Consider the following 11679-nt stretch of genomic DNA (forward strand, 5'->3'; position numbering starts at 1 on the left):
ATGAAAATTAGTTGTTCTATAGATACCTATATCATCAGAAATCGTCAGGTATTCGAATTTAGAGCTATGGTCATCTCAGTATAAAAAGTATTAAATGATATGAGGCGTCTAATTCCAAAAAGCGATAAGTCCACATTTGGATAAAATCGAGAAAAAAATACGCACGTATTCTTTGTATAATTTTACACAATTTGTATTGATCTATAAATTCTATAACGCGACATAACCCTACGAAAAAAAATATTTCAAGTCTCGATTTATTACAAAAAGCGCCAAGTCCGTTTTTCATATTATTTAAAGCTTGGTTGATTTCGCGCGTGTTTAAGTCAACCAATAAGGGAACATTCAATATTGAAAAGGGCGTCTCCCATGTAAACTTATGACAGTGCCACGGATATATGTGCCTTATGCGGGATAAATTAAAAAGTGAAGTATAAGAAGCGCTAAGTCCAATTTTATTTTGCCTATATTTATTACATTTAAGAGTTTATCGGCTGAAACAAATTGCCATTTGGTTCTAATTTCGACATAGAATACAACGGAAAAAATAATTTCACGTTAAAACAAATAATTGAAGCTAGAAACATAAAAACGTTGTTTTCGGAAAATATTGAATTGTGGACTTGTCGCTTTTTGTAATTAGACGCCTCATATGTCAAATGTTAGCATGTGGCGCCCTCACTCAGCGGGCAACTTATACTGGTGGATCTACAGTGGTTCTTTTTTGCAATCATTTTCATACATTTAGGCTCATAATTTTAAGTAGTAATAAGACATTCTTTTTTATAAATAGTTATTATTCAATTATTATAAAATAGACACTCTTGTTACAACATAGATGATTACAAAATTTAATCGATTACATCATTACAATTTCATTTTGGTAATAATACATCATTAAGACGTGTGGGTAGCAATATGTCAATTCTATTAAAAATAAGCGTCGAGGATTTGGAAACATCGAGAAAACCTTCAATATAACTATTATTAATTTGTTTCAAAATTAGAGAACTTCACAACATTCAGACATTAAATAACATGAGATCTGATTGGAGAGTTTTATAACATTCACGCATGATTAAACATGGAACACATAAAATTGCAGTCGACAAATATTTCATTGTAATTTTTATTGACTCACATTGGATAAATAAATTAATAGATCTGTGTGTGAAACAAAAAAAAAATTAATTGAAGATACCAAATAAACTGTAATGGACACATGCATGGAAACTGGCACCAATAGTGTGTAAATTCAACTATCACAACAATAACCAGGGCTTCGAATCGGAACTGCGCATCTATTCTATACACAAAACTGCTATCGGCATCCATCGAGGGTAGTCTTTCATATTTTTGTATCGAAGTATTAGCACGTATTGTAACAATTACAATAAGTTAGTTGTAATTGTTACAATAAATTCTATGTTTTAACAGCACCTCTTTCAGCTGTGCTAAATATTAGAGCGAGATAGACAGTTTTGACTGTTTAGATGGCTAACTTATTGTAACATTTATAACAACTTCAACACAAATATATGAAAAACTACCCTCATAGCTGCCGATAGCAGTCTTGTGAATAAAATAGATACGCTGAACAGAAAACCGTAAAAATCAGTGTTTTCAGTTCGGTACATGTTCAAACACGCGTGATAACATGATCTTACGAGTTGTCGTTCAGTTGTCATAGGCATAAAAATTAATTACTTGGAGCTGAATCGAAAATCGGAAAAACCATTTTTTTTTTTCGGAACCGAATCGATATATATTTTTTTACTTGAACCGGAACGATAACCAAAACGAAAAAAATAATGGTTCGAAGGTACACATGAACGAATTTACTGCCAGCAATAGTGCGTATATCGCGGCCATAACAAGAAAATGTACTGTAAACATGTATATCCTGTAGTTGGCAAGATTGCATGCATGAATCAAAAAAGTTCGGAAGCTTCTAAATTACTCACTGTCAGCAGTAAATCCATGCACATGTAAAAGGGATATAAAGGAGAAACAGAATGAGTTAAATCAATGCCTAATGAATTACTAAATTCATAAAGAAGTGCAGACATATTTTTTATTCACATACAAAGTTAACCAAAACTCAATGTTCTTTTGGTACAAAGTTATTTTAGACTTATCTCCCTTTTTGCTTTTCACACACAGAAATAATAAATAATAGACATTGGAAATTTCAAATCAATTAAGGCAATGCATTAATATTCACAAACATAACGAGGCTAAATTATTGTGCAGTTTTATGCGTAAAATGTCAGTAATAACTACAGTAGGCTCTCAATTTGTCACATCGAGATGTATTAAATATTTTCATCAAATGCATTTTTTATTAAACATATTTTGGCACCATTGTAAAAAATTGCTCACGCTATTCGAGGAAATGAAATTTCCAGTGTCGTTTATAGAAACACTCTTACAATGCTAATGTTTCAAATTTAATTTAAACATTCAGACATTTTCAGTCTTGCCACTGGGACAAAATAAAGACAAACGTCACACTAAAAATATATTATATACCTCCCAGAGATTCCATAAACTAAGTTAAGTATTATTGACATGAACACAGGTGAAGCATTTAACATTTTTTTTTATTGTTCAACAGTACAACTGCTTGGTCTATGATATTTATAACATATTTCAATTGACTAACAGTTAATATGATATTGTATATTACATACCTAGATTAGGTTTTAAAAATGATTGAATCACACTGAAATAAATATGAATAATATCAAAAAGACTAATTATATTACCGTATTGCATCGATTATAAGACTGTTATATTTTGTATTTTGGTGTCTCTTGAGCTGTCTTAAAACGTTGACATCTGACAAGTACCGTGTAGTCCCAGAAGTACCTGACCTGACATATAGATGGCAGTTGTTGTTTGAAAATAATGACCACGCTAGAAAGTACCAACCTTATAAAGCTTAAGTTTGAAGTTTGACGACGCTACGTTGTTAAGTAATCGTTTGTCAGCCATCAACAGTGAACGCTCTCACTGATTTTGTAAACATGGAAAAAATTGGCCATCATTATGTGATACAATACTTTCATTTGAAATGCTTCAGTCCAACCAATATCAAAGCGGCACTAGATTCTACTCTGGGGGTGTCTGCTCCTTTGTTTACAAAAGTAAAATATTGGGTAGCCGAGTTTAAACGAGGCCGGACGAGCTGCCAAGACGAACATTGCAGTGGTCGACCAAATAAGGTAGCCACGCCAGAAATGGTGACGAAAATCCACAATATGGTATTGGATGAACTTCGACTGAAATTGCGTGAGCTAGCAGACATAATAAGCATTTCAAAAAGTGCTTTACATCATATATTGACTGAAAATTTGGACATGAGAAAGCTGTGCGCAAGGTGAGTGCCCCGATTACTCACATTGGAACAAAAACCGCATCGTGAGGATGTTTCAATCGAGTGTTTGGCGAAGTTTCACAGCAATAAAGCTAGCGTCTATTCATAACCATGGATGAAACATGGGTCCATCACTTCACACCTGAGACAAAGGAATAGTCAAAACAATGGACTAAAAGGGAAAAATCGGCTCCAAAGAAGGCGATGACAGTTCCATCTGCAGGCAAGGTCATGGCGTCAGTTTTTTTGGGATGTGCGTGGGGTAATTTACATTGATTATCTTCAGAAAAAAAATCAATCGACGGCGTGTATTATGCAAACTTATTGCAGCATTTGAGTGATGAAATCTAGAAAAAACAACCGCATTTGGCGAAAAAGAAAGTTTCGTTTCGTCAGGACAATGCACCAGTTCACACATCCGTTATCGCGATCAATGAGTTAAAGTTCGAATTGCTTCCTCACGCACCCTATTCGCCAGATTTAGCCCCCTCGGATTATTTTCTGTATCCAAACTTGAAAAAATGGCTCGGTGGTAAAAGATTTGCTAACAATGGTTGATGGCTATTTTGAGAAGCTCGACAATTCTCACTACAAACAGGGTATCGAAGCTATTGAACATCGCTGGGAAAAGTGTATAGACCTAAAAGGAGACTATGTAGAGAAATAAAGCTATTTTTCCCCAATTTTTTTGTATTTTCTTTGTTAGGTCGGGTACTTCTGGGACTGCCCTCGTACTATCAAAAATGTAGCAGTCATTAAAAATTTGCCAGCAACAAAACTTGCAGAATGACTGTCCGCTGCTTGGAAGAATATTCTGAAGTCAACATTGGAGTACACCTTTAAAAAATGCTGCATCACTGACACTCCATGACACAGAAGACCATATTTTACGAGAAAAAGGAGAAATCAGTGCCCCTGAGTCGAACTATGATTCAGAATAATTGGAATTTTACTCTAAAGAAGTTTCAAACTATGATGGTGGTTCACACGAACATACATAAATAATTCACTGCTTTATAATATTGTCATTACACTATTTCAGTGGCAAAGGGTGAAGGTAGGCTGTGGAGATCTGACATTAAGAGTGCAAACTAAACTTTGTCAGTCAAACTTATTTGTTTTCACTAAGGAGCTAACATCAAGAACAAACATCACGCTGAGAGTGAAGAGGCATCGTTGGACTTGGCCCAGCCATGTTCTGCGGAAGCCAGAAAAGAACTTTAACCTGGCTTGCCTGTTCTTCAAGCCAACCGGATTCCGGCGTCCTAGAAGGCCGCTAAATACTATTGAGTGTATACAGCGGAGCTACGGGATGCTGGTTTGACCTGGAACAGTACAAGAAGACTGGCAAACGACAGGGATTCTTGGTGACTCCTCGTGGTGTCCATAACTAAGGGGCGGATGGATATGGCCGAAGAAGAAGATGGTATCAATTAGATTTTAAATTCAATTAAACCTAGCCTAAACCAAACTATAAAAGATATTCTTATGTCTATAAAAATCTAAATTTATGCCATTAAATCGTACTGTGCATTATTTTTGTTCAATCTCCACAGTCTACCTCTCTACCATTATTGTTTGGTTTAAGCAAGTTTAGTTGACTTTTTAAAAACTAATCAACATCTGCCGGATTTGAATTCTTAGTTTAATGAAACTAAATAAGTATGACTGACGAAGTTTATTGTGCACTATTTATGTTGAATCTACACAGCCTACTCCACCCTTCACCACTGTTATATTATGACATTTAATCTTCATAAATAAACTTTTATCTTGTTTTTATTATTGGTATTTAAAATTAAAGTTGCATCTTATAATTGGGGGATCGTTTTAATCGATGCAACACGGTTAATCAAAATCAATTTATTATTTTGCCTTTGGAAAACAGTATAGAGATATCGATGGCACAAAATTAGTTCGCTCTGGGAAACTTATATTATAAGAATAAATAGAATAACTCAATTTTAGGAAAAGTTTGAATACATTAATTAATAACTTAAGTACTGACACCATCCCCAACCTGTTGCCAATGGTGTAATTTAGTTTTATAATAAACAAGCAAGCCGTCAACACTTCACTCCCAATGAGCTGCCTACCATAAAGTCATCTATCGTGACACACGCATCTCAACAAGATTTTTTTTTAATATCACACATGGGACTCTCAGCAACAGGGAGGATGGCACCGCAACATTGTAAATATAAAAGGAACAGACTCAACTCCAGTCTTGGACACCTGGGCATTAACACTGGTTTTTATTTCCTCCGATATTTTAATAGGAATTAAGTTTCCATGTCAATTCCGTAAAATCAAACGTATTTTTTTACCAAAGGCACCAAAAATTATACTGGCCAAAGTTGATTACAAAGGATCATTTAATTTGCAAAGAAAAATAAAAAATCTGTTCATACAGATTGTAGAATGAATAATTCTGTGCTGTTCGGGTAAAACTACGTCCAAAATATTAACTTCAAAATAAATTTAATACATTCAAATATTATTTACGAGCAGAAAAGTATACAGCGTCGAAAGGTGTAATTTATGGTATTTAATATTTGACAGGCATTTGGTCAATGTAAATTATCTCGAAAATTAAATAGAGAACGCCCACTTTTTTGTATATCTATCTGGAAACCGACTGGGGAATTTATTGGTGAAAGTTTCAATAATTGATAGAATCATTAACAAAATTAGTTTTTTTCAAAGATGGTTGTATGGGGACCCAATGTTTCGAGCACTAGAAAATGATAAAACTCTATTAATTCGATATACCAACAATATAGTGCAAGTTTTATCAAAATTGGTTCAGTACTTTTAGAGTTACAACCGAACAAATAGAAACGTGCTGTCAGTCCAATTTTATTGAATAATATTGATTTACTGCCAACCCTGAAGGTTCAAATACATTATGATCACGTTATGTGATGTCACAGTAAGCTGTGTAATGGAGGTTCTTCTTGGTATTTAAAATGTTATCAAACTAATGCTCCCATCCTGTAGGACGTTTTGAACCTTTAAACGAATATTGTCAGTTAGCAAAATCTGCCGAAATCACCAGAACAACAATGGGGTCACCTCACGCGTACCGCGCTTCATTGACACCCGCATGACCCAATGAAAGTTTTTTATCATTTTCTACAAGCCTACACATTTTCGACTCGTGTCAAAATCACGTGTTCTTTATTTTTAGTTGTTTTCTTTATGGGTTTTCTATTAAATTATTATCTATGATCTGTAGGTTGAGTTCTGTTCAAAATATTATTTATGGATACAATATGGCAGATAATTATAACATACACACACGTAGAAATTGTTAAAATTAATTGAAATTAACATGAATAATAAATTCAAAATACTAATACATTAGAATTGGCACTCTCCATCATTGAATTTATAGAGATCATTCAAAATATTCTGCACAATGACGAAACCATAGACTAAATTTGTCGCTGTACCAGCATGTGATCATAATGTATTTGAACCTTAATTCAATTTATGCCAGTGTGAACATACATAGATATATTTCACGCCATTGTTGACAGCTTATATTGCCTTATCGCACGTGTAAAACCAAGGCAACTGCAAATTTTTCAATTTCGAGATTAAATGCAAAACAACTGCAAAAGACGTGAACTTGATAATGTAAAAGTGAAGTAACTGAAAGAACATGCAATATAATGTAGATATAAACCAAATATTATGGTTTTTTTTAGAAACTCTATTTCTCCTAACAAAACGAAGACTTAAATATGTGTTTTGCAGATGCCTTGGTTTTACACTCACGGTGCGTTATGTTCTATACCCAACAGTAGGGTTAAAAAATGCGAACAGATGACACAGTTTTACCTATACACCACAGAACTAATTAATAATTATTTTCAGTTTCATTTTTTAAAATACATAGAAAATTATCTCAAATACATATTATATAGTATCAAAAGTTGAATCTTGCGATATGTGAAAATAGAGAAAATTCAGTTATTGAGAAAAATAATTCAGTTTCCAAAAGCACTTAGCATAGTATCAATAAGATTTATCACAAACAACTATTATTTTCAATATTATCACAACCTTTTGATTAAATTCATAATATGACAATAATTTCATATTAATAATAATTAATCATAATATATTATATCACTACAGTACACTTAATTTAGGGAATACAGAAGATTTTAGACACTTATTATTTTTACCCTGTACATAAAAAAAATAATACATTCATATGATTCAACTAGTTCCAGGAATTACACATTTATCATTCTTAGAAAATCAGCAACAAATTTACCTTTAATTACTGATAGAATTGTAGGTCAAAATTACATTTATATCATCAGTGTTTCGTAAAAATGGCGATTTAACCAAAATGCTATTTTACAGGAGGATTTTTAACTTCTGACATTTATTTATTAATTACCTGTGGATGATTATAAATGTCAAACAAGTTTATAATAAAGCTTAGAAAGAATACTGTCTTTATAAAAGGCTTTATAATATGATATTTTAAAAGGCCTAATATGTCACATTCGATTTTTATTCGTAACACACATTGGATATTCACCCTTATAATTATCGTTTTTAAGTACTTTCCTGTGGAGATACCAAATCGCCATTTTTACATAACAAACCTAGTGAGGTACATATTGTTTTTTCATTAAAATCTCGATTTCGCCAAAATGGTTGATTCTAGAGGTGAGTTGGAAAAACAGTCACCAGTTTGTGTATTCAAGTCTTGGCATGAAACTACCTATACTCAGTATGTGTGGCCCAATAAACTTGTTCCAAGAAACTTGTTCGAACGCATACGATGAGATCATCGCGACTCGCTAGTTGGTGTTGGTAGACTTTCAATACTATTGACATTAAATGCGCGCGAGCGAGATAGCATAATACATGTATGTCGAGCCGTGATACACTCAACTGCCATTGGTGTCATTGCTCTCTCTTTCTCCCCAGTTGCAAAGTTGGTATAGTGAAGGACAGAAATGGTGACAAGTTCGCGTGACGCCAAACCCTCTATATAATATCGCAAATAATAGTAAGTATTTTGGAATAAGTATCGATACTTATATAGATACGTATTTTTTTATACTGGTAGTAAATATACTTAGTCTTCAAAATCGACTAGTTTTCCCTCCTCTAGTTGATTCACCGTTTTTACAAAACACTGAGGATATGTACACATCGGTACATTACTTTGGTTGAGAAATAAAATACACTAATACCTCACTTTATGCCACATAACCAATCATTTATTACCAGAAAATTTCCAAATTTAAAATCACATTTCCATTACAAAAATAAATGCATTCTTCATCAAGATCAATTTGAGGCATGATATTCATTTCTTGTTCGTAATGAGAAAACTCTTTTGTCAAATCCTTCGACTCTGACTATCGGCCGAGTAGTTCTTGTCACGTGTCATTTTATGATGCAGATGATCATGATTAGTGCCAATTGTTTATTTGAAAGCTGCATAATGAGCGGCTGTATAGCAAGTGTACCTTCCTACATTCTCACTATAGTTTTACCAAACACATGAAATGATATATTTTATTTTTATATATCAAATGATATATTAAAAAAAAAGAACCAAGGGAAACTAATGACTAAATAATTAAATTCCTGGAACTTTTCATCCAAACACATAATAAATAAATTAAGTATCAACAGCTTATATTCGCATTAACTTAAAATTAATTTTGCTAAATAAAAATTAAACAACAATAAATAAAATAAAATAAATTACATAATATTATATTATTATACAAAGCAGAGCTGTTTTGTGCTGTCAACATTGTATCAGCAATTGTGATCGGTGTGAACTGAATAGTAGAATACTTTTTATCTATATCTCGATATTCAGTCTAACTCATGAAAGACATAGTCAGCAATCTCGTAGACCATTTTGACCAGAATTCGGACTACACCTTGAAGGGAATCATATGAACATTTGAAAGTAATTACAGAATAATTTTATTACGGTTAATTCGAGAACTACAGAAAAATGAATATTCCTGCGTTGATAAAGCATTAACTGTGAATAAAAACGATCTATTTTGACATTATGATTTTATGTGATTGTTCGAACCGAGCTGACAGAACTGGGCTACGCAGTAAAAAAACGTCTACAGAATGACACAGAAGAGCTGTAAAACCCCTATCTTGGCGGCAAACAACCCCGAAAGTCAGAGAAATCTACCTACTAGGGTCCATTTTCCACCTGAAAGTTTAGGTGGAACCTCTGCATCAGAGGACCAGCGAAGGTAATGTCTATTGTATACACTTAAGTGTTGACATTTTATATAGGAGGTCCTGTATAGCTATGTGGACTGAGCAAATCAAGTGTGAAGATTGCTACAAATTGAATATTTCATGTCTTCGTTCCCTTTATTATAATTTCATTTTCATATGGTTAGGCTTCATTTTAATATAAGAGGATTTTCTTTGCAATCTTTGTTTTCGTTGATTCTTAAAATACACACCGCTAGCCGACTGATAGGTATGTAAATTTATCCACTGTTCACCATTAAAATAAGTGCGCAACATCGCCGAAAGCGTAGCTACAGTGTATACAACAAAAGGAACATGTAATTTCAGTATGTTACAATAATTAAATAATAATAAATGTAGTACAGTAGAATCTCGATATAACAGACAAAATATCCAGTCAAATATGATAATTGTTAATAAATCCTGTTATGTCTTATACATGTTTAAATCCAAGTATAATCGCTTGTAAACAATGTTCTGCGCATGATAATCACGTCATACCTCTCGCACTCGAATTTGAGTCATAATGCTGTCCTGCTCATAGACTGAAGTGAAGATAACGAGGAAGAAGAAACAACATGCCCAAAAACATAGTCATCAATGATAAGATCGCATCTCAGCGATCTAATAACATTTATTGACTATTTGTCAGATAACGACATTGAACACATTCGCGGACACATGTTAGTGATATGACAATTTAAAAATTTTGTTTTTTAAATTATCGATTTTGATATGAGGCGTCTAATTAAAAAAAGCGACAAGTCCACAATTCAATATTATCGGGAAACAACGTTTTTATGTTTCTAGCTTGAATTATTTGTTTTAACGTGAGATTTTTTTCCCCGTTGTATTCTATGTCGATATTAGAACCAATCGGCAATTTGTTTCAGCCGATAAACTCTTAAATGTAATAAATATAGGCAAAATAAAATTGGACTTAGTGCTACTTGTACTTCACTTTTTAATTTATCATAAGGCACATATTTCCGTGGCACTGTCATTACCAGATGCTACAGCATGGGAGACGCCCTTATCAATATTGAACGTTCCCTTATTGGTTGACTTAAGCACGCGCGAAATCAACCAAGCTTTAAATGATATGAAACACGGACTTGGCACTTTTTGTAATAAATCGAGACTTAAAATATTTTTTTTCGTAGGGTTATGTCGCGTTTTGGAATTTATAGATGAATACATATTGTGTAAAATTATACAAATACGTGCGTATTTTTTTCTCGATTTTGACCAAATGTGGACTTATCGCTTTTTGGAATTAGACGCCTCATATATAGAAATGAGTTAAGTCTTAAGACACGACACTATCTAACGGAAATATGTTCACACCGTGACACAAGTAGATAGGGATCATACTGTTTTAATCCAAAATACGACTTCCATACACGTCATGTCGTATTAAGTTGTACAGTACAGGGCGTCTATAGACGTTCTGTCATATCACACTTAAAAAAAACGATGTCTATAGACTGTGTTAACTATATTAGATGCATTTTCATTTTAGAGAGTTGATTATAAAAAAACTTGATTCTTTTTTTCAAAACAAATTTACCGAAAGCAAGCGCGCCGTCATCGAACATTAACGTCACTCCACAACGTCTGGATATATTATCCGAAGACGAATAGAGAGGATTTTGTTTGTGTTTTTATAAAACGGACTTTCGGCTTTAACGGACACCCCCTCACCCGTATTATGCCGTTATATCGAGGTTCTACTGTATATTCAGAAAGAAACGCATCCTCAAACTGTTACGCAGTTACCTTGCTGGACACTTCTCCAGCATTCAATATGCATGAGCAACGATCCAACACAATTTCAGCATTTTAATATACAGCAAAATCCTGAGTTACATATCATTATGACAAGAAAATATGGGGTACCATAATGACCCAAATATATTTCACACAAAGTTTATGTATTTTTCAGACTTTCACCATGTATTTAACCCTTTGAACTATTAACAGGACCACCCCCTAAATCAGTATAACAATCATCAACTTGTAGGATG

The sequence above is a fragment of the Rhyacophila brunnea genome, unplaced genomic scaffold, assembly GCF_057557595.1.
Source record: "Rhyacophila brunnea isolate RB1 unplaced genomic scaffold, BYU_Rbru_1.0 scaffold_14, whole genome shotgun sequence".
NCBI classification, from domain to species: domain Eukaryota; kingdom Metazoa; phylum Arthropoda; class Insecta; order Trichoptera; family Rhyacophilidae; genus Rhyacophila; species Rhyacophila brunnea.